General features: G+C 43.2%; 1 protein-coding gene across 1 annotated transcript in view; it reads right to left on the reverse strand.

Moving 5' to 3' along the window:
- ZBTB20 (zinc finger and BTB domain containing 20) overlaps nucleotides 1–21181 on the reverse strand; it is a 632172-nt gene that overhangs the window by 45871 nt on the left and 565120 nt on the right. Inside the window, exon 8 of the mRNA XM_021692619.2 lies at nucleotides 4451–4551. The gene's annotated coding sequence lies outside the window, so the exon portion shown is untranslated. The remainder of the gene's footprint in view (nucleotides 1–4450; nucleotides 4552–21181) is intronic.

Below are 21181 nucleotides of genomic sequence, written 5' to 3' on the forward strand. Positions count from 1 at the left end.
CCAATGTTAAAATTATACACTCTGATGAAGTCGCCCCTCAACCGGAAAATGAAAGCTCCAGTGAAAAAGTTAGACAAGCCAACAACAAGAAAGAAAGAAACCGGGAGAAAGGGGAAAGGGGGCTGGTGAGGGGGAAGGATTTAAGAACAAGAAAAGGGCAGATGTTTCGTAAATATATGCAAAGCAAAACTGGGTGTACCCCGAACACTTCCACAGAGAAACAGACCAATCATTGTGCACTTCCTCCCGCCACACTGGTGGAACTCTGCGCTCAAAAAAAAAAAAAAAAAAGTGTGGCTGCAGGCACCTGCCTTTCAAACGGTCAGTTCTGACATCCTCACTGAAGATCTCCCAGTTGTCCAAAGAGAACAAAAACATTTTCATCTCCCCACTGCAAACATTTCTCTTAGAGAAAAAGGGCTGCTTCAAGAACTGGAAAGGCGTTTTAAGGTGACTGGTGGCTGGTTTTTTAACTCGCACTGTGCTGGTCCTGGCAACAAGTTTTGGGCTGAAACATAGCAGTGAGTGAGGTTGTGGATGATGTTGGCTCTTTCCTTACTAGACATATTGCATGTGGAAAGAAATATGCATTGAAACATATTGATGAGATAGTAGGTATCAGGCATGTTAAATGCGTGGAAATTAACCAGATCGGTGGCATTTGATGTATATATTTCACACTTCTTTGCACATATTGCACACATACAGTGATGGCAATGCTTTCTACAACATATGGAAAATAAATATTTTATCTGTGTGAGCTCTTATCAGGCTCCCGGGGCTGTTGAGAGGAGAGTGCTCTCTTCTATCTCCCTCTCCCAATTTTCTCTCTTCACTGCCCCCCCCACCCCACCTCTCCTGCACATTAACATGCCTTCCACTTATCAGCCTGCTGGATAGGAAAGAATTAGTCAAACCTCCTTTTGATAAATAATTACTCAGTCATTGAATCATGACAATTTAGACCCACAATGCCCTCCCCCCCCCCTTTTTTTTTGGAATGGTAACCATTTCTTTATTCTCTTTCCCAACAAAACATTGAAAAGGCTCAGGAGAGTGTTTGGGGAGGGGATCAGAGAGCAGAGGTGTAACAATGCCCCCCCAACCCCACCGCCAATGAAACCCAGCTCTACCATCAAGTATCTGAGTGCCCTAGGCAAATTATTGTGCTTCTCTGGGCCTCAGTGGAAATAATGGGGTAATAATACCTACCTCCTTGGGCTGATGTGAGGATTAAATGAGATAATTCGTGTCAAGCGATTGGCAGAGTGATGGCACATGGTCAGTGCTCAATGATGGTAGCTCTGAGAGAGCATCAGTTCTATGGTTTTCGTCAGCTATAAGGAAGCACTTCCTCGACCTTAGTAATCTTTTTTAATGTCTAGACTTCGTCAGGGGCAAATGGACTGTCATTGTAGCAAAGGCAAAAGAATGTAAGGATAAGCAATCTCTTCTTGAACACTTTGATCTTACTGTATCACGCTCCCGACACTTTCTGTTCACTTGTTTGTCATTGCTCTTGCTACACCAAGAGCCCCTCTCGAACTTGAGGGTCAAGCAAGCTACACTGGGCCCTGGAAGCCCATCAAACCTGGGCACTATGGTCTGTGCGTCGAAGCCAACCTTTGGCACTCACGCTTACCACGTCTCCTTACAATTTATCCTTTTACTACTTGGTCTAATGTTCTCAGATCAATTTAAGATGTTTTCGTAATTAAAACATTTTATTTTCTCAATTTTTTAAATTTTCTTGGCAAGGCCGATTTATAATGTTTTTCAGTGTATGTCTCCCTCGCTGTATCAGTCAGGATCCGGGCAAGAAACAGTGGGCACACTCAAAAGTTTTAGCTGGAGAGAGTTTAATATAAGGACTGTATAGTGAGGTACAGAGGAGGTAGTGGGGTGCTCAGGGCGGGGTGAAGCGCCAGGGCTAGAGGCGGTGGAATGCTGTGAATGTCAGCTTTCAACGGTTAAATCCAAGGGGCAAGGAAGGCATGGCATTCTCGGAGTCTAGTCAGAACTGCAGTTAGGAAGGGGGGTACATTGCCCTCACTCTCCTCCTACCAGCACATCCTTTACTGATGTTCCTTTCGGCCCAGTTCAAAGGGGGAGAGAGCCTGGGAGTGCAGTTCAGAGAGGCCGGCCTCCTGGGCCACATATCAGGGCAGAGAAGGGCTCTGGGGTTTTGTGTGTGTACAGGGGGGATACTAATCAGTGGACCTCTTCTTTCCCTTCTCCGTTTCCTTCACCCTTCCGTCTCAATTTTACTTTCTGGAAAGAAAGACACAGCAAAATAAAGTGAAGTCAGTTCTCTCAGCGTCCATGTACCTATTTTGTCTATTTGCCATTTATGGGGGAGAAAGCTGAATGCGGGCTCCGTGAGAGCAGGGATTTTTGTGTGTTTTGTTGGCGGCCACATCCCTAGTTCCCAGAACAGTGTCTGACACAGAGTAAATTGCCCAGTGAATTTCAGTGGGTCGAGTAAATATATTCACTTCTGCTATGCCAGACATTATACGCATATTATTTCATTTAATTATCACAACAATCCAGAGAAGTAGGCAGGGCTGCTGAGTATGGTTGTGTAAGTGGTCTGGGAGTGGGTAGGTTTTAAAATCTAACACTTGTCCCCTCCCTTCCCATCCCTAAGCCTTGAGACCTGGTCCAGGGCACTGTCAACCCTGGACACATTTTTGTAATTAGTCCACGTTTTTATAGTTTATTCACCTTATTGGTTTTGTACCTAGCCAAGTGCAGAAACTTTATTGTTGTTTCTTCTTTAAATATGAGAGAGCTTGCAAAGATTAGAGCCTAATCTGTCCCTGGTAGGACCTGTAGGCCTGAAAGCAGGTACTGGTGTTGGGCACAGGTAAAATGCTTCCTAGGGCAGAAACAGATGCTCACTGGTGGGACTCCCTATGATTTTCAGGAAAGCGTAGGTCCTGATTCCTGGGTGTGGATTTGAGTTCTCTGCAAGAAGGTAGGAGCGGTAAAGACTCTTCCCTCTTCCAAAGGCTACCGATCCTGGGGACCCTGACTACACCCTAGCACAGCTGTGTTACTTGCCCTAGTATAGTTACCCTGTAATGCAGAGAAACCCAGAAAACCATCCAGACGTGGGAATTTCTAAGGCACTCCTTGCACTTCAACTTGAGGATGAATGAATGAAGGTGTCTATACAAGCAAGTTCCTCACATGGGTATGGAGAAACTATTTTTGATCTTCCGTCGTGTCTTTAGTCCCCAGCCCCTGAACCCAGTAGTACTGCAGATGACTCTGGTGGTCCCCATCTCCGTGCTGGCCAGGCAAGCCTGCCTGTCACCTACACGTCCACTGCCACTAATTACAATCCAGGTGACTAAAAGCATTAAAGGGGAACAGCAATGCAAAACAAAACAAAACAAAAACTGTGGCTTTGTCCCTTTGTGTATGATTTATGCCCAAATAGCTAAAGACATAGAAAATATGAATGTGAAAACCCTACCCGAAAGCCTAACAGGGATGTTACTCTCCCAGGGTTAGCATTTTCCAGTAGCAGAGAGGTCTATAAAACACTATCCCATGACCCGCCTCATACCATAGATAGGAAAACCTGAGAATACAACTAGAACGAGGTTTTGTCTTAAAATGTATAATTAAGCTGTTTTGCATGCATAGCCTCTAAATAATTTAACTTTCTGGCTTTTTCAGTTAAAAAAAAAAAGCATCTCTTCATCTGTTACTTTTAGCAATGGTTAATGAATAGTTGATATCAATCTTTTGTAAGTATTGTCCTGGAGGCATCATGCCTCATATCCCAACCTATTTGTGCACCTTGCCCTGTATTCTCTGACATAAATGTCTGACATAGAGGGAACTCAACCACACGCACAGAGCCATGCATCCAGAGGCCAGGGCTGAGCTGGAAGCAATGGGTGAGAGATGCGGCTGAAGGAGCCCCGAGTCCCCAGGGAGGGCCTTGGCCCCCGAAAGGAGCAAGGGCATTAGCTCAGAGATGCGACTCAGACAACAGAGAGATGCCGAGGAGGAAAGCTGGCCCCCAGACCTGACCAGGGTGGCATGAAATGACAAGTTGCGGTGAGATTCAACAGAGTGGCACAGGAGGTGACAAGGGGCCAAGAGATCGGCTGGGAGCTGCCACCACTTCCGGCGCGGGTGCAGACGACCAAGCAGAACAGTGCCAGGCCCCGCCAAGGATGCCAGGATCCGGCCCCGCGTCATCTGGTGAGGAGGCGTGCTGCTGCTCGGGGCAGGTGCTGCAGGCTGGCAGCCGAGGGCCACCTCGGGCTCCTCAGCCTCGAGTCTTGTAGCCCCACTGCGATCAAGACCTGAAGCCATCTACAGCTGCATCTGCGTCTACAATTGTGTGAGGGTGTTTGTTTTTTTGTTTTTTTTCCAAATTAAACTGAGTGAACTGAGAAGCCTTTCACTGGAGGCATAATGTACTCACAGTAGTTTCCAAATAAATGGTGTCACTCTTCAGGTAAATCACTCCAAGGCTTGGGCCTAGTGCAGATGTTCATTGGGGCAGGGAACAGAGAGCGATTGCATCTAGAGCAGACAAGGAAGAAAGATAAGACCGTTAAATGACAGGTGATGGTGATCAGTCCCGCTGATGGAGACAGAACTGTGGGACTTGGGGGACAGTCCGGTCCTGCACCTTTGCACCAGAGAGGGCCGGGCAGGGGAGGCCGAGGCAGAAGAGAGGATGTCGCCCAGGCTCCATTCTCAGCATGCCCACTTGATGGCGGGGGTGGTCCGAGATCTTCCACAGCACCCTGTCTGTACGGACGCAGCACATTTGGTGGTGGGGACATGGAAGCCGAGGTGGAGGGTGGGGGCGGGGGGCAGTGTCCTTCAACCTTGCCACAGCCGACACTTCTGCTGGTGTTCTCGACTCCACTGTAGCCTCTCCTGCTGTAGCGCCCAGTTCTTACCTGCTCTGGAAACGCCACTGACCTGGCCACGTTCTGAGCTCCTGCCGAGTCTCTGCCTTTCACTACAAAGTCTCCGCCATCTCCTGTGTCCTCTAACACGTGGCGCTCACCCTTAGGGGCTGCAGGGCTGACCACTGTCTGTCTCCAGCCTCGCACCCAGAGGTCCTTCCCTAGGCCTTGCCCTTTTGGCCACACCGAGCCCCGATGACCACATTATTCCTGAAACTGTCCTCCCTTCTTGCTGGGATCCTGCATTTTCCTGACTTTCCTTCCACCACTCGGCTCTCTCTTCTGCCTCCTTCACTGGCTCGTCTTCATTCTCCTAAATGTAGATATTCCTCAAGATTCTCTTCTCAGTCTTTGCCTACACCCACCCTGCAAGACCTCAACAATTACTTCTCCATAGAGAACACCCACGTGGCTATCTTTAGTTCCTGCTTGTCTGCAGAGCTCCAGATCCACATTATTAATAACCTCTGGTTATTGGTTCATTCACTCATTTGCTTGTTCATTCATTCATTCACTCATTCATTCATTCAGTGTTTGCATAGCATCGCTCAGGCACCTGGAAAAGATGAATAAGACAGGGCCTCTAACTCTGAGAAGCTCACACCTCCATCAAATACAGCACAGACACTTCTAATTCAGAAAGTTTAAAACAGAAATCATTGTCTCTCCCTCGAAATATGTTCCCATTTCCTGCCATGGTCCATTTCCTACCATCTTTACCCAGTTACTTGGTCCTACAATGGAGGAGTCATCTTTAATTCCTCCTTTTCTTTTGCTTCTCATATCCAATCAGCTGCCAAGAGATTAGAGGCTGTGCTTCCTAAATCAATACCTACTCCTCTCCCAACACCTATTTATCCCTTTGTCATCTGTGCCAGGACTTTTGTGACAGCCTCCCAATGGCTTCACTTCTTCCAGGTTCTTTTTATTTTTAGCCCATCCTTTACATCAATACCACATTAATTTTTCTTTAGTACCACTCTAAACATATCATTCCTTTGCTCTTTGCCTATTGGACTAAATTCAAACTTCTCAGTTTGGCATTCAAGGCCCCTACAATATAGACCCAGTCTAATTTCCACTCTTTATAGTCCATTCCACACCGCAGAGAAGTCCCACTCTTTCCCATCCAAATGCCACCTCATTATGAAACATCTCCCCAAGGAAAGTGCCCTAGTTGAGTCCTCAAGCACTTTCTGTACTACTCCCTTTGCATGTCCTATGGACTCTAGTAATTACTTGTGTAATTTGGCTCCCCCCTCTATAAGGTCCTAGGAAGCAGAGATAATTTTTACTTCCTGTACCCTATAGTATGCAATGCCTTGCACAGAGATTTGCCCTCGGCTGATGTCTGCTGAACCAAAGTTAAAAGGAATCAAGACTCTTGCTTAGAGTCATGGAAACTGAGACTGAATTGGAAAGACCTGAAAGCTCATCGCCTCTTATTTTCCAGATGAGATTAAGGGAACTGACTCGCTCAAGGCCACATCCTTGCTCTTGGCCGAGCAGCAATAACCGATAGAAAAGGTCACATCTTTAAATATCTATCAGCGCATGCTCGGCACCAACAGGCCCAGCAGACCATCCACAGTCACCAGACCAGAGACAGTGAGGGGTTCACGGGGTGCACAGCCAGCAAGGATATACTGGGTTCCAAAAGATAAAGAAATTTGTTTCACTGATTCACTTCAATAAACTGAAATAATAAATATCCTTTTATAGATAAATAATGTTAAAAAATGAGGGTGGATTTAAAGAACAAGGAAGCAAACCTTTCTAACACTGTCAGCAGAAACAGTTATGACAATATTGCAAATGCCACCGGGGTGATAAACTCAGGGTGAAAAGCAGGATGAAGGAATTTCTCATGCTTTAGAAAAGCAGTGGGTTCAGCTGAAGTTCTTGGTGAAAACATGCCACAGTGATTCTATGGTTAAATTCTGACCTCGTGGAAACAGAGGCCATTGGCAGTCCGCTACGACACAACCCACATCCGTGTGTCTTCTCCACCTAGTCTTGCCCAGAATTGATCCTATAAGTTTGTTTAAATTTTCACGGATTTTTCTTTCACTGTATCACCACTTTACTTGCGGAAACACATAGGCGAGTGCTCCCAAGGCTCCCAACTTTCTTCTCTTCTTTTCCTCCCATGATAGAAGTACTCACTGTTTAATCTCCTTTCTATCCTCATCCTCAAACAGAATCCTTTCCTCTTGCCCAAAGATGAAGAGTTCCTTCCCCCTCCCCCCCCCAGAAAATATGGTTTACCTAGGTGAGAAAACCAGACTTTTCTAGGGAATCTCGGTAGTGTTTACTTGGCCAGAAAAGCTCAGCTCTTAAATGTGAGCCTCCAGTACTATAGGACTTATCTGCCTCTCCCAGGCGAGTACTTACTGTTACTCACCAGAGGAAAAACTTGTTACTATCAATCAGAGGCTTTTTGGCCAGTGTGGGGGAGCCAAGCTATGCACTGAGACATCCATTCAATAGCAACATCCAAGTAACCACATAAACAGCAAATGGGGCTCAAGAGCTCTCTATAGTTCTTAACCATCTTACGGCTGGACAGGTTATCAACACTTCACCAGACACGGCTTCCTTCTCTTTTCTCCCCCTGGCAACTCCATTAAAATGATAAAGTATATCACTGACCGATATGTCTGGTACATTGCAATGAAAAATCACCTGGAAGCATACAAATCCATTGCGTAATTAGAGAAGTGTACATTTTAAATATGCCCAACATTTGGTTTAAACTGTGCATTTTATAATTAAATGGAGATATAATCTTTCTGTCCTTTAATCAAACTCCTCCCCACATCCCGCTGCTATAATCTTCCTTTCATTTTTTGGCAAACGGTCATCTCTCCCCCTCTCCTTACTTCCCCACATGCCTCAGCACACACCTAGGGGTCTATTAATCAGAACTACTGCCTAGTGTGTCATGTTTTATTGCTTAAAGGGTGGGTATGCTCTAAAAAAGACTCCTTGAAAATGACTTCATGAGGTTTCATATTTATTCTATTGCAATGACTCCCATATTCAATGTACACAGTTTTTAAGTCAAAAGATAATTCTGAGAGGCTGCTGGGTCTACACATTTTTCCCAGAGTCTGGAAATCCAGCTGTTCTCTCTGCCTCTTACATCATCACTGTAATAAAGAATCTGCTCTTGGATCCCAGCTGGCAACGTTCTTGATGGTGTCAGAGGCAGAGGAGACGGTGGGTCATTTCCATCCCAGTCTGTTTTATTGTTGACGTCTCTGCAGCTCTGTCTTGGAAGCCCTCAGAGAGCAGAGCTGTTATGTAACATACTGCCACACATCACTACAAGGAATTTTCTGTGGAGGTCTCACTTCAGTGTGGCTCTTCCCATTCTTTGGAAATCACACCAGATCATCCTAAAATGAGAGATGGGGCCTTCATGACGAAAGCTCACAAAAAAGGTAATAGTAACAATAATAGCTACCAGTTGTTACATGTCTACATTTTGTCAGGGACTGCATGGGGGAATTTTTACATGTAAATACATTCTCACTGAATCCTCCACAGCAATGTTGTGTTGGAGGTATAAGCATGCCCATTTTACAGATGAGGAAAAGTGAGACTAAGAGAGCTCAATTATCCATTCTGTGGATAGTGAGGTCAGAATTCAAGGTCAGATCTGAGCCAGATCTCTCTTACTTTAAGTCAAGGGTGGGGGGCAGGGGTGTTTTGTTTCTTGTTGTTGTTTTCTTCTTACTATACAACAACTGTTCCAACACAGCATGACACATTTCTAGTTCCCACTGTGACCTCGGCACAAGAAAGACGCTTATGCTATTTCCATGATAATTCAGACTGGCAGCACAGACCTCAGGTGAAGGAACTCTTTCAGAATCAATAAGTAGAATTCCTTCCTAACTCCTTTCTGTTTGAAGATGAGAACATCTTTTAACGGTCTTCTCAGACTCTAATGAACAAATGAATCATGCAGGATTTCCGATTCAGCATGTCTGGGATTGAGTCTGTGGTTCTGCTTTTCTAGGAAGCTCCCAGGTCCTACTGATGACACTGGGTTGGGTACCACAGGTCTTATGTCTGACACTCGCCGTCCTACTGTTTTTGAAGGAGCAGTTCAAGCTGAATAACTTGGCTAACAGCTCACACGGCACGACTGGCTTCTGATTCTGGGCCAGTTTGTCAGGTCATCAGGCATTAGACAGAATTCAAGGAGTTTCTGGCATAGAGCACATCATGGGGAAAAAAAAAAATTGTTCCTGGATCCCCCAGGGCTCTACTACCCCCCACTGGAAATTAAAATGGTAATGTCTCTAACATGTAAAGTTCCTATTTTTTACATTATTGTTATTTTTAACAATAATTATCTGGTAATAATTCAAATAACACCTTTCCTCTGAGAGATTCAATGAGCTTTACTAACCTTAATTGTCTAACAGAAATTCCCAGGTGTAGCTAAAGCTGTTTCAAAGATCACAGTAAATTTAAAATTGTTCCACTTTCCTCCTTTCTTTGCCCCACATGTAGTGATGAATTAGTGGTGAAGGTTTACTAATTGGCAAAGACCCACTGTCTCATAATCTGAGGCATCAGAAATTTGGTAAAGGTAGGGTAACTCTAAGACATAATCAGCAGAGAAGTGGTGGTAGGGCACAAAATACTGGAGAAAAAAGGAGGGAGAGTTAAGGGGAATAGGAGGATGAAAAGAGAAAGTGAAATGATAGAACTAGCTAGATGACCTTGGATGAGTCATTTAACCTCTAGGTGGCTCAGCTTTTCCATCTGTAAGAAAATGTGGATTTTATGATGTTTAAGGGAACTTAAACCTCTAATAGTCCCTGAGAAGATGTGGGAATTAAGTAGCTCATCAACCTGTTAAACCATTACACCTGTAAAGAAATCTATTTGACTTAACTTATTAACTAATTACCTGAAATGAATTCCCAAGTCTACATCACTAACCCACAGCCCCTCACCCCCCCCCCCCACCTCTCTGGAAAGTGGTGAGAAAAACCATTTAATGAAGAAGGCACCAAAGGTTTCATGGCCAGACAAACTAATCATCAACCCCATCTTCAGCTTTCCAATGCTATAAGAAATGTTTTACTTTAAAATATTTTAGCTCCTTTAAAAAAACATTTTAGCTCTTTGATTAACCACTAGTTAATACCCATGTCCAGAAGAAATACCTCTGATGGCTTGAAGACCCCTGGGATGGCCCTGCCAATAGAAGGTCCTGCTGTTTGTCACATTAAATCTATGTTAATTTTCTCCATAGAGACCTCTGGATTCCTCTTTGACAATTCACAAACTCTGTTAATAACACCTGCATGTCCCAGGAGACTTAGAGCTATCAGGTACAGTTGATTCTTGTTTTTAAAATAAGAGATCTTTGGGATCAGGTGAGAGATACCTATCTCAATACACACATACATGTCATATACACATATGCAGACACACATACACTGATGGTAATCATTTTTCTGGCTTTAATGAGTAACTGGTTTTGGGAACTCCTTCTCTAAGTCACTTGACACTGGAATCTTCCCGATCAGAAAGCCTGCCACAGGTCCTGGTTATAAGGTCATTTTAAACTATGTAATGAGGATTCCAACATGGACATGATTTATGGTGCAGCACATTATTTGTGTTATTTCAGAGTTATCTATACCTTGCTTCTTGCACTGAGGACGTTTTCTGGACTAGTCATTATAGTTTGTGGCTAAATGGAGAAACAGGTACCAAGAAATTTCAAAATGACATTACCCTGGAGAACACACCATCACTGTCTCCAAAGTGAACATCACTCCCCTTTTCCTGCTTCTATCACTTCCACAGAACCATTAACTAAATGCTGACTGTGTGGCAGGTACTGTGCTTGGCACTTTCCATACATTATTTAACTTTCTTTTTTTTCCTAAGATTTTATTTATCTATTTGAGAGAGAGAGACAGAGATAGCAATAGAGACAGCGAGAGAGAGCACAAGTGAGGAGGAGAGGGAGAAGCAGGCTCTCCGCTGAGCAAGGAGCCCAATGCGAGACTCGATTCCAGGACCCTGAGACCATGACCTGAGCCGAAGGCAGACGCTTAACTGACTGAGCCACCCAGGTGCCCTGTTTAACTTTATTTCTTATAATCACTCTTTAAGGGTAGGAATTCTATTCTGATTTTATAGATGAGGAAACTGACGTTTAGGAAAGTAGAAATATCTACGCTAGATCATAAAGCCAGAGGGTAGCAAAGCAGGGCTTTAAGGCCAAGTTTTAACCACAGTGCTCTACGTCTTAATCTACAGCTAGCTTGTGCTCTCCTGCCTGCATCCCAGTCTTGTTCACTGAGGTCCTTGCCAGAGGTTTGTATTATACTCTCCATCATGGTCCTCTGCTGCCTTCTTGAACTTGTTTTTAACTTTCTCTAAAATCTTCTACATTTGACTTATGTTTTCCCTCTCTACTTTGATCGATACTTCAGTACAAAACTCATTACCATTTTCTCCATGAGCTTTACCATCATCCTCTCCAGTTACTTTATCCCTCATCTTCATTCCAATGTACTCTTGCCACTTCACATTTGACATCAAGTATTCCAATCCCAGCTTGAGAACTCCCCTTTCTCAATGCCTAAGGAATCTCCTCTTTTCTCCTGGCCCATTAGTCAGCTCCTGCTAGCTTCACTGGATGTCTTTGTCCAGCCTGACCTTACTCTATGATCAATCATTTCAATGCTGTTCTCAATAACCCTCCAGATTTCCTTGCTCCCTGACCTTCTGTATACAAGGTCTTTTCTCATGTTCCTCAACCATGAATTCATATCACCACATCATTCTCTCCTGCTCTCAGTACAAAACGTGACACATGAATGTCATCTCGACCCTCACTCCTGCTCAGGGTTGCTTCTAAATACAAGCCTACAGTAGTTTTTCTTATTATGTCCTACTTTACCAAGGCTGTTCTCCATTCTCTTCTTCAGTTTATGACTTTGCCTCCTACATTGGTACGACGGTCTAGACTATCCAGTGTAGTAAGCTTATTGGCTCTCATCTCCTTGCCCAATATCTCTGAGTTTTCATCATTTTGTTTCCTCAGGATATATCTATACCTCTTCCCACATTCTCTTCCTATCTTGGAGGTTATCCTCTTTACTTCTGATCTTTCTCCTTCCCTTTGGTTTCATCAGTGATATCTTCTTCTCTGTAGTCGATGACATACCCATTCAAAATAGTACCAGATTAATCATCACAATATAGCATTTTGCCCCACCTTCAACTCCTGCCCTTCAAAATATTTCCAGGTGGTATATCTCAAAATGAGTTTTATAGAACACTAGAACTTCAAGATGCACCTCAAAGAAAGTTCCTTGTTTAAAGAAATATAGGAAACACTGCATGCAATATGTTTCTCTTGCAAACTTATAATGCACATGAGGATGTTAAAGGTGCTGAAGACCCCAGCACTGCCCATACTTATTAGATTATAGACCATCCCCCAGCATTTTTTAATGGAACACTTATCAACCTCACAATATACTTAGAGAAAGATGCTTTAATGGATTTCCCTGGTTCCAAATACTTGAGCCTGGGTATGTAAGTTCACTGAATCTATATCAAATAAGCCCTCTCAGATTTCCTTTCTGTCAATACTCCATTTGGTCTAACCCAGTTAACATTCAGGGTGTCAAAAAGACTGAGCACATTTGTATTTCTGAGCCCCTGAACATAGTATTTTGGCTCTGTAGAGTGCCTTTATCACCTTTTCCTCATCTAGGCATTTCCCCTTCTTCAAGACACATACAAAATGATGTATTCCTTATGAAACTTTTCCTTGTGAAAACCATCTCGGCCCATATTGAGCTCTGCCACACACTGAGCACTAAAATAAATGGATAGAGTTTAATGCCTGTTTTCTGTGTCATTGGGGAGAATGTCTATTCTGTAGGTCATGGATCTTGTTTTACACATTATAGAAACTCCAGCACACCAGGCAATCCCTAGGGCGCACTATGGAGTTATAACCATATTAAAGGTTACCACATGGGCTATGGTGAGCGCTGTGAATTTTGTAAGACTGTTCAATCACAGACCTGTACCTCTGAAACAAATAATACATTATATGTTAAAAAAAAAAAGAAGATAGTAGGAAGGGAAAAATGAACGGGGGGGACATCGGAGGGGGAGACGAACCATGAGAGACTACGGACTCTGAGAAACAAACTGAGGGTTCTAGAGGGGAGGGGGTGGGGGGATGGGTTAGCCTGGTGATGGGTATTGAGGAGGGCACGTTCTGCATGGAGCACTGGGTGTTGTACGCAAACAATGAATCATGGAACACTACATCAGAGGCTAATGATGTAATGTATGATGATTAACATAACACAATTAAATTAAAAAAAAAAGGTTACCACAGGTAGATATGGATGACATTGGGGCATGATAGATCGGAATTTGATTTCTGTAGCGATTGGGACAGTTTACTGTGCTAAAGACCCAGATGGAATGTACCATCACCTTGTTGGGGAAGAAATACCACCTACCATCACTGTCATCACCTCTTCAAATGATAACACCCATGCTTGGAGGAGATGAAGACTAGAGCTAGATGAGGAAAGGCAGCTCTGTCCCTAGGTGAAAATAGGAATTTGCATTAGTTGACACCCAATGCGGAGAAGGGTAAAATCATCTAAGAATATCAAAGGACCCATGAAAGGGACCACTGGATTGCCTCTCTACCAATGATGAGATCACCACTCATGATCATTAAACCATGGCAACCTGATGAAAAAGAGAAGGTTGTTCTCCTACCCAGGGAAGTCAGGCAGTCTTGTGCGAGGATCCAGTGCTTACAATGTGGCTGGTGTACAGAGCATGTAGCAACCACCTGCAGACTATCACAGGACTGGATGTGCTCCTTCTTCCACTCATATCCAACTCTCCCGCTCTGGGTCAGTGTAGAGACACATTACATAGGAAGAGTCAAGGCAGCCTGGCTACCAGAAGCACAACATGCAACCCCCCGAAAACAATGAATTCCATCTTTCCCATAAACTTCTTTCACTGCTACAGCCCATAAGAGCACACAGCAACTGTCCGTCTCAGGCAAGTGTGCCGTAACCAGATATTAAAGGGCTTTGAGTTTTTCAGATTAGGTGTTATCTGAAGTTGGGTCTGAACAGGTTCTCTAATAGTGAGTTCATAAGGAGGCTAGGACTAGAAATTTCGTCTCTTGATGCTTAGGGAGTTTTATTATGTGAGAGAAGACAGTATGGCTTTCTTCCCTAAAACCGCAGCAACAAATGATTTTCATCTTTTAGCAAAAGAGAAAGTGCATTTAATTAAAGTACAGTCTGTGAAGTGTCTTGCTACCTTCCTGGATAAAAAGTGTTTTACAAACAAAAGATTTAGTTAAAAACTATTTATAAATGGGAATGTTTACTTCTGTTTACTTACAATAGGTAGAGACTGTATTATGTAACGTGTGAAAATAGTAGGATAATGGTAAAAGTTCTGTAACAGAAAATTCTGTGTTGGTCCTTAAGTTAAAATTCCTAAGAATGTAGTAGAGTATTCATTAGTAGTAGTAATCAATAAGGAAATATTTTTAAAACTGGAATTTTTATTGTGGGAGTTTATTGGGTCAGTGAAGCTAAATGGCTTTGATATTTTCTGCCATGCTCCTGTTTAGAGTTGTCTTTCTGGACAATTTACACATTTGAGAGTGAAAATGAATGGTGGCCTGCCTTTTGGACGTGTGATAGGCCACTGGGGCAAGGTGGCTGTTTTCTGAGAGCCGTGGGCTGTTTCTATGGTAAAATATCTTAGTTTCTTCTTTCTGTAGTAAGAATAGGTGTGTACTTTAATGTTCTGGGTGAAACCTGAGATCCCTGCATCTCTCCCCAGGATGTCCCCTATGGCAGAGGCAGGGGGATACGACTGGCAATGCATTACATTGATTTTGACACCTTAAAGGTTATGCGGTACTTTCATACTTTCATGGACACTCTCTAAAAATGAGTTCCCGCCATCATGAGTCACATAGGTGAGAAGATTGAGGTGGGGGAGAAAGATTTAAGTGGCCCAGATAATGAGCGGTAAAGCTTAATCTAAAACCAAGGTTTTCAAAAGAAAATTCCTCCTCCTCCCGCCTTTTTTTTTTTTCCTAAAAATACCATGGCTGCCAAAGAGCTCTGTGGCAAATCCGAGGAGCAGAGAACTAGGTGGAGAATCAGAAGATCTGCCTCGTCTTCTGGATCTGATAAGAACCAGCCAGCCATGTGACCATGGTCAAGTCAACTTTTCTGACCCTTATAAAATCAAGAGTAAGGAATCAATGAGTGGCATTAATTACCTTCCAGATGTAAAACCTCTCACCTGTAAAATAGTATTGATTAAAAATGTGTGCTTTGCCTATCTTATAAAGTTGTGAGGCTAAAGTAAGCTGAGCACGTGGAAGTACTTTGCATTCTGTGAAGTACTGAATTATTATAGTCTCAAAGAATGAGTACTGGAGGAATTAGGAATGGGTCCCCTGCGTGTGTGGGAGCTGACAGCCCAGTCCATTTCCATTCAGGTTTTGGGAAAAGCTGTAATAAATCAGTCTAATCCCACTCTGTCCCCTCCTCTCCCAGCCTGCTGCAGAGTATCAGTCGAACAAAGTTACTTGAGTGGGTGAGCCAAACCTCCAAGTTCCAGCCTTTCTGAATAGAAGCTCCAGAGGTTTCTGAGCCACAGTGCAGAGCAATCCCTGTTCCTCCAGGTGTGTCTGAAACACTGGGGAGACCCTGGGGACAGTATGTCCAGGGAGCTGGGGAGGAAGGTCAGACAGCACTGCTCCCAAGGCCCGGTTTTCTCTTGCACGCCTCTCCAGCCCACATGATTTTACCTGGCAGCCCCAGGAGACAGAAAAGACCCAGAAGAAGCAGGAGCCTCCTCTCCTGATAACCTAAGTGCTGCTCTGATTGAAAGGCAGAGGGTATCAGCAGAATGGCTGTACCGAGTCGGCATTGATTTCTCCAGCTTTTGTCTGCGTCTGGTTTCTGTCTCGTTTGGAGGTGGTTACTGTTACTACAAGCAGCATGAATCACGTCTCTGTTAAAAAACAGAGCTTCAATTGTCTTACATAACCCCTGGTAACTGAACATCTAATAATAGCAAGCCATTTACAGGTAGGGAGTCTGTCTTCCTCCCAGACACACACACACACACACACACACACACACACACACACACACTCACACACTCTACTCCCAGTGTCTCACAGTAAAGTGAGACAGACAGGGAGGAGGCAGAGGGAGAAAGGGGACAGGACAATTGATTTTTTTTTAATTTTAAAATACATGGAGTAATCATGCATCACAGGGCTTGACGACTGGTATGTTTAACTGAGCTAGTTTAATAAACTGAAGGAAACAAGCATTCTTCTTCAAAGAATTTGAAATAGCAAGAAGCCCTACACACACCAGACAGACACCTTCTCTACTGCTCTACAACTGTATAAAAACCCCAAACCCCAAAGATGAAGGCAGGGTCTAAGGGGTAGGAGGTGGGTCAGAAGTTACACTGGATTGGCTACTAGCTAGCACCAGCTAGGTTTAATTTTCAAAGGACTTTTTCTCCTATCCTTTTTGCTTGACCAGAGAGAGAGAGTCCAAAGGTTCTTGGCTACAGTCATTGCATAAAATTCCAGAGAGTGAAAAGCAACTGAAAACATGGCTGCAGTGTCCCCATTATGCAAGTGACACTGTGTCAGGCACTATAACCTGAGCCCCTTGCTTTGGGAGAGAACCCTGCATGGGAAGACTTGTATTTTTCCAGAGCATAATCTCTGCCTTGTAAGACACGGTGAGGTCTTTTCATACACGATCCCCACTCAGCCACCCGTTAAGGTGATTACCAAAAAGCAAATAATAGGACAGGCTGAAAAAAGGACTCGAAAATTAGAAAGATGAGTTTTCCTTTAAACCTCCCATGTGAGAAAAAAAAAAATTAGGCTCCAGACAGCAAGTGAAAAAGTGCATGAGGGAAAAATTATATAAATTTGCCACACGCATGTTTTCAGTTACTCACTGCTTCATCATGGCCAACCTAAGAACAATCACTGAAGGCATTATTTTTTGCATGTGCGGTCCCAGGAGTCCTGTAACTCTAGATATCGTGTAAATTGGACCAGGGGAGGACTTTATGGAAAATTACAGATGGAGGCTACATCCTGCCACTCAGGCCAGGAGTACAGAAGGAAAACTTTCTTCTCTGTTTTGATTGTTTGATAACATGAAACGGTGGACGAGGCTCGTTCAAACCAAAGAACATCCTTGGAAACACCCACTTTGAAGACCAGGGCCTGGTCTCTTCTGCTGCTCAGTTGTTTAGCGATACAAAGAAGGCATTTGGATATGGTTATATGTCAAAATGGTGTGTGTTCCCTCCAAATAGGATTTACTCTGCCTATTTTCCTTTTAGAATACTTTGTAAGTCCATAAGCAAAAGAGTTTTTAATAGAAGAAAGAAGAGAAAGAAAAAAAAAGAAGAAAAGAGCAAGTAAGAAGAAGGAAAATTACTAATGTTTCCTTATCCCCACTTGCAAACCTGGCTGGATTGCATAATAAAACCTCCACTGCTGTTTTCTGATGGTCTTTGCTCTGTGCCATATGGATGTGGCTTCTGGAGGAAATGAGTTCTAGGTTTTTCACACAAATATACAAATGCAGAACAGGAGGGATCTTCACCACTAAATCACCCCACATAACAACAGGACCACGGTGGTGGGAGGTGGCTGATGGGGATAGAATCTTCTGCGTATTTCATTCACAACTGACCGAAGTCAATTGATCTTAAGAGCTGGTACAACGGCTGACTAAATGTTTTAATAAAAACAGCCACGAGACACCACTGCTTTCTTCGTAAAAGTCTTTCCCCTCTAACTACTGTGAATATATTGCTGAAAGATTCCTGCTTCTGGAAGAGCCGGGGGTTTGCCTCTTCTCCTCCTGGCCTCACAAACTAGCCTCTCCTATGTGTTTGAGGTGATTACACATACCTGAAGTTTCAGGGCACTACATCAGCCAGTGGTGTGTTTGGCACCTAAGCAAGGACCCGGTGAGCCAGACACATTTAACATGTACAAGTGGATTATTATATTATTTGCATTGCAATAATACGAGTATTTTTGGATTGTTGCTGACAACTAGATCATAATAACCATATGTGGTGCAATAAACCACATGACATTGTATCAGAAGCTTAGAGTTCATCTCTTCAAATGACCTAGAGGTTTTTTTTTTTTGGAAAAAGAGAAATGGTGGATGCTCTCCCCCCCCCCCATGAAGCATTTATTGAATGCCTACTGTCAGCGATGCACTCTTTATTCACAGAAGGGAGCTGGGCTATGCCAGGCTCTCACCATGTTCTTTCTCTTCTAACACTGAATGAAATATCAGTGAAACCAAGTACAGCTTTTTTCTTGAACCTGAGAGGCAATCAGTACATAGTGACTGACCATGTGGCTGCTGGTAGACGCTGGTGATACGGATGGCGGCGGGGATGGTGTCCTTATAAAGGCACAGCAGTTTAAGAACATGTCAGGGACAATTTGGAGGGAGTAAATGAGCAGGCCTGGTCTGCTTTATGTATTCCAACCAATGTCTGGAACTCCAGAAACTTTTTTAAATAACATGATCACGCCATGTTTATAGGAGTGCTGAGATTCTTATGAAAAAGAGGCATAGATGTTTATCTAGTGAGCTTCTCCTGATTTGTAGAATACTCAGAATACTTCTGAGAACCCGTCTTAATTTTTAGAATCATTTATAAGAATCCAAGAGTTTATTATTATAAAGTCAACTTCAGTCCAAAGCAATTATTCGAGATGCTCGCTGACAATTAAGAGACACAAAGCAACATTGGTGGGATAAGGCAAAGTTAGAGTTCTCTAAACCGGTTTCAGAGAAACTGAAGAAATGGCAGAGTGGCTCGGCTGGAAGGCATCTGACTATAAATTAGAGGACCTGGGTCCCCAGCCATGTTTGTCAACTGCTGCGTGATCTTAGAAGTCATAACCATCTCTTGAGCCTCACCTCACCTTCCTCATCTGTAAAATGGGAGTGTTGGATAAAAGGGTCTTTAAGTTTCTTTCCAGTTTAACATTTGCTGATTTTATTTTATTTTTATATTTTTTTAAGATTTTATTTATTTATTTGACAGAGAGAGAGCGAGCGAGAGCAGGAACACAAGCAGGGGGAGTGGGAGAGGGAGAAGCAGGCTTCCCGCCTAGCAGAGAGCCCGATGCGGGGCTCGATCCCAGGACCCTGGGATCATGACCTGAGCCGAAGGCAGGGGCTTAACGACTGAGCCACCCAGGCGCCCCATCATTTGCTGATTTTAAAGTAAGGCAAAATGACAGAGTCATTCCTCCTTCCTCTCGTTTTGGTAAGCACATTGCTTTCTCCTGATCTGTGTCTGTGTGGTTTGGTTTAGGTTTAGGTTTCTGGGTTCTGGATGTCACAGAGTAAATAATCATGTCATTTTTTCTTTCTTTGTATATGTGGGAAAATCACAGGGGAATGAGTCTCCCTTTCTTTCTATGTCAATGTCTCTTCTCAATCAGATTTACACGCTGAATAAAAACATGATCGTCCTGTCTGTGAGGAAGGTTCTTCCTCATCCTCATCACAGGCCCTCACTCATGCTTATGCAAGTTTATCTGGGTTATTTCTATATTTACATTTTGGCTATTTTTTTCTCTTTCAACTTGTTGAAATCCCTGGTAAGCATAAAGCTGAAAAACAAAAACAAACAAATAAAACAAAACAGCTCTGTTTGAATAATTTACTTCAGTTAAAGCAATGTAAGAAAACACTGTAACACTCAGGGAAAAAGAAAAGCTTTTTAAAATACTCCTGTATCTTAGAAAAGACCAAATAAAATGTTACATCAATGATAGTTTCATCTGTTGTTACTGTTTTTCATTTTCAAAGCGAATGCTACATATTGGGTTTATAGTCTGTGTACAGACGTGGCTATTTCTCCCAATATTCCTCAGGCCACCACATCCTGGAAGCCAAGGAAGCCCAGAGCTTGCTGAGCTAGCTTTACGTAGACAGAGGAGCCCCACAGAAAACCCGATACCTGGAGCTTGTATCATGTCCTGACTAGGCACTGCCGTTACTCATGACTTGCTCTTTTCCATCTCTCTCCTGTTGCTCTGCTGGTTTAATTCCCGTCACCTAGAATACCCTCTGTTTGCCTGCCTTTCCTGCCCACGATTCCTCCTACCTTTCGAGACCCACCTAGCTCACACCTCATTCCCAAGAAGCAACTTGGGTTGACCCAACTTGTGACCCAGGGATAATTTTCATGGCTGGCAAGTGACAACTAGCCCACGTGACAACTGGAGTTACTGAGAACACCTATCTAGGAAGTGCCCAGAGAACACCAGAGAAAAAAACTGTCAAGAGTTGCAGGGTCCTCATAAAAGGAAAAAAGGCTTTAGGAACAAGCCCAATATAGGAGCTGTGGTACATAAGAGGAAAGCTGTAGCCTTGTAAATAAAAGTTGTGGCCTTATAAAGGAAAGTTGTAGCCCTGTGAAGAAGGGATTGTTTTCGAATGGCCTGACACTTCTTTTCACTTTTCTCTTCTTCTTCTTCTTTTTTTTAATAAAGGAAAAGAAATACTCTTTCTTAAAATGAGTTGAGACATTGCATATAGCAACATATAGTGTCACAAAGTTTGACTGTACTAATTATGAAGCTCAAATGTCAAGATTTTAATAGGGAAAATATGGGGGCACAGTGAAAATAGGCAGACAGAGGTATGTGTATAGAATCTGAACTTCATCTACCCCAAGCCCCCTCGGTCCGATGGCCACACCATGAATTATGATAAACTCTGACAGTGCCTAGCTGGGCTTAAGTGATGGGCCATGATATATTCTGATAGTAAAAGATAGAATGAAGCTCAGAAATGCTGGATGCTGTTATATATGTATATGATTTTATTTATGTGTATATTTTTATATCTATATATACAAACATATATATTTGTATGATGTTTGGCAACCTCACTCATGGTATTCCTGTGAAGTAGGCATGTGGTAAACATAATTAGCCCATTAAACAGATGGTAGGGCTCTGGCATATCTCACCATATTCTAAAATGGTGGAGCTGTGAGCAGGAACTGAAGAGAGAGTGCAGTTTGATGCACGGTTCACTGCAAATCTCTGTGAATTGCTACTTTCCTAAAGA

This window comes from Neomonachus schauinslandi, chromosome 1 (genome assembly GCF_002201575.2).
Source record: "Neomonachus schauinslandi chromosome 1, ASM220157v2, whole genome shotgun sequence".
Classification (NCBI taxonomy): Eukaryota; Metazoa; Chordata; class Mammalia; order Carnivora; family Phocidae; genus Neomonachus; species Neomonachus schauinslandi.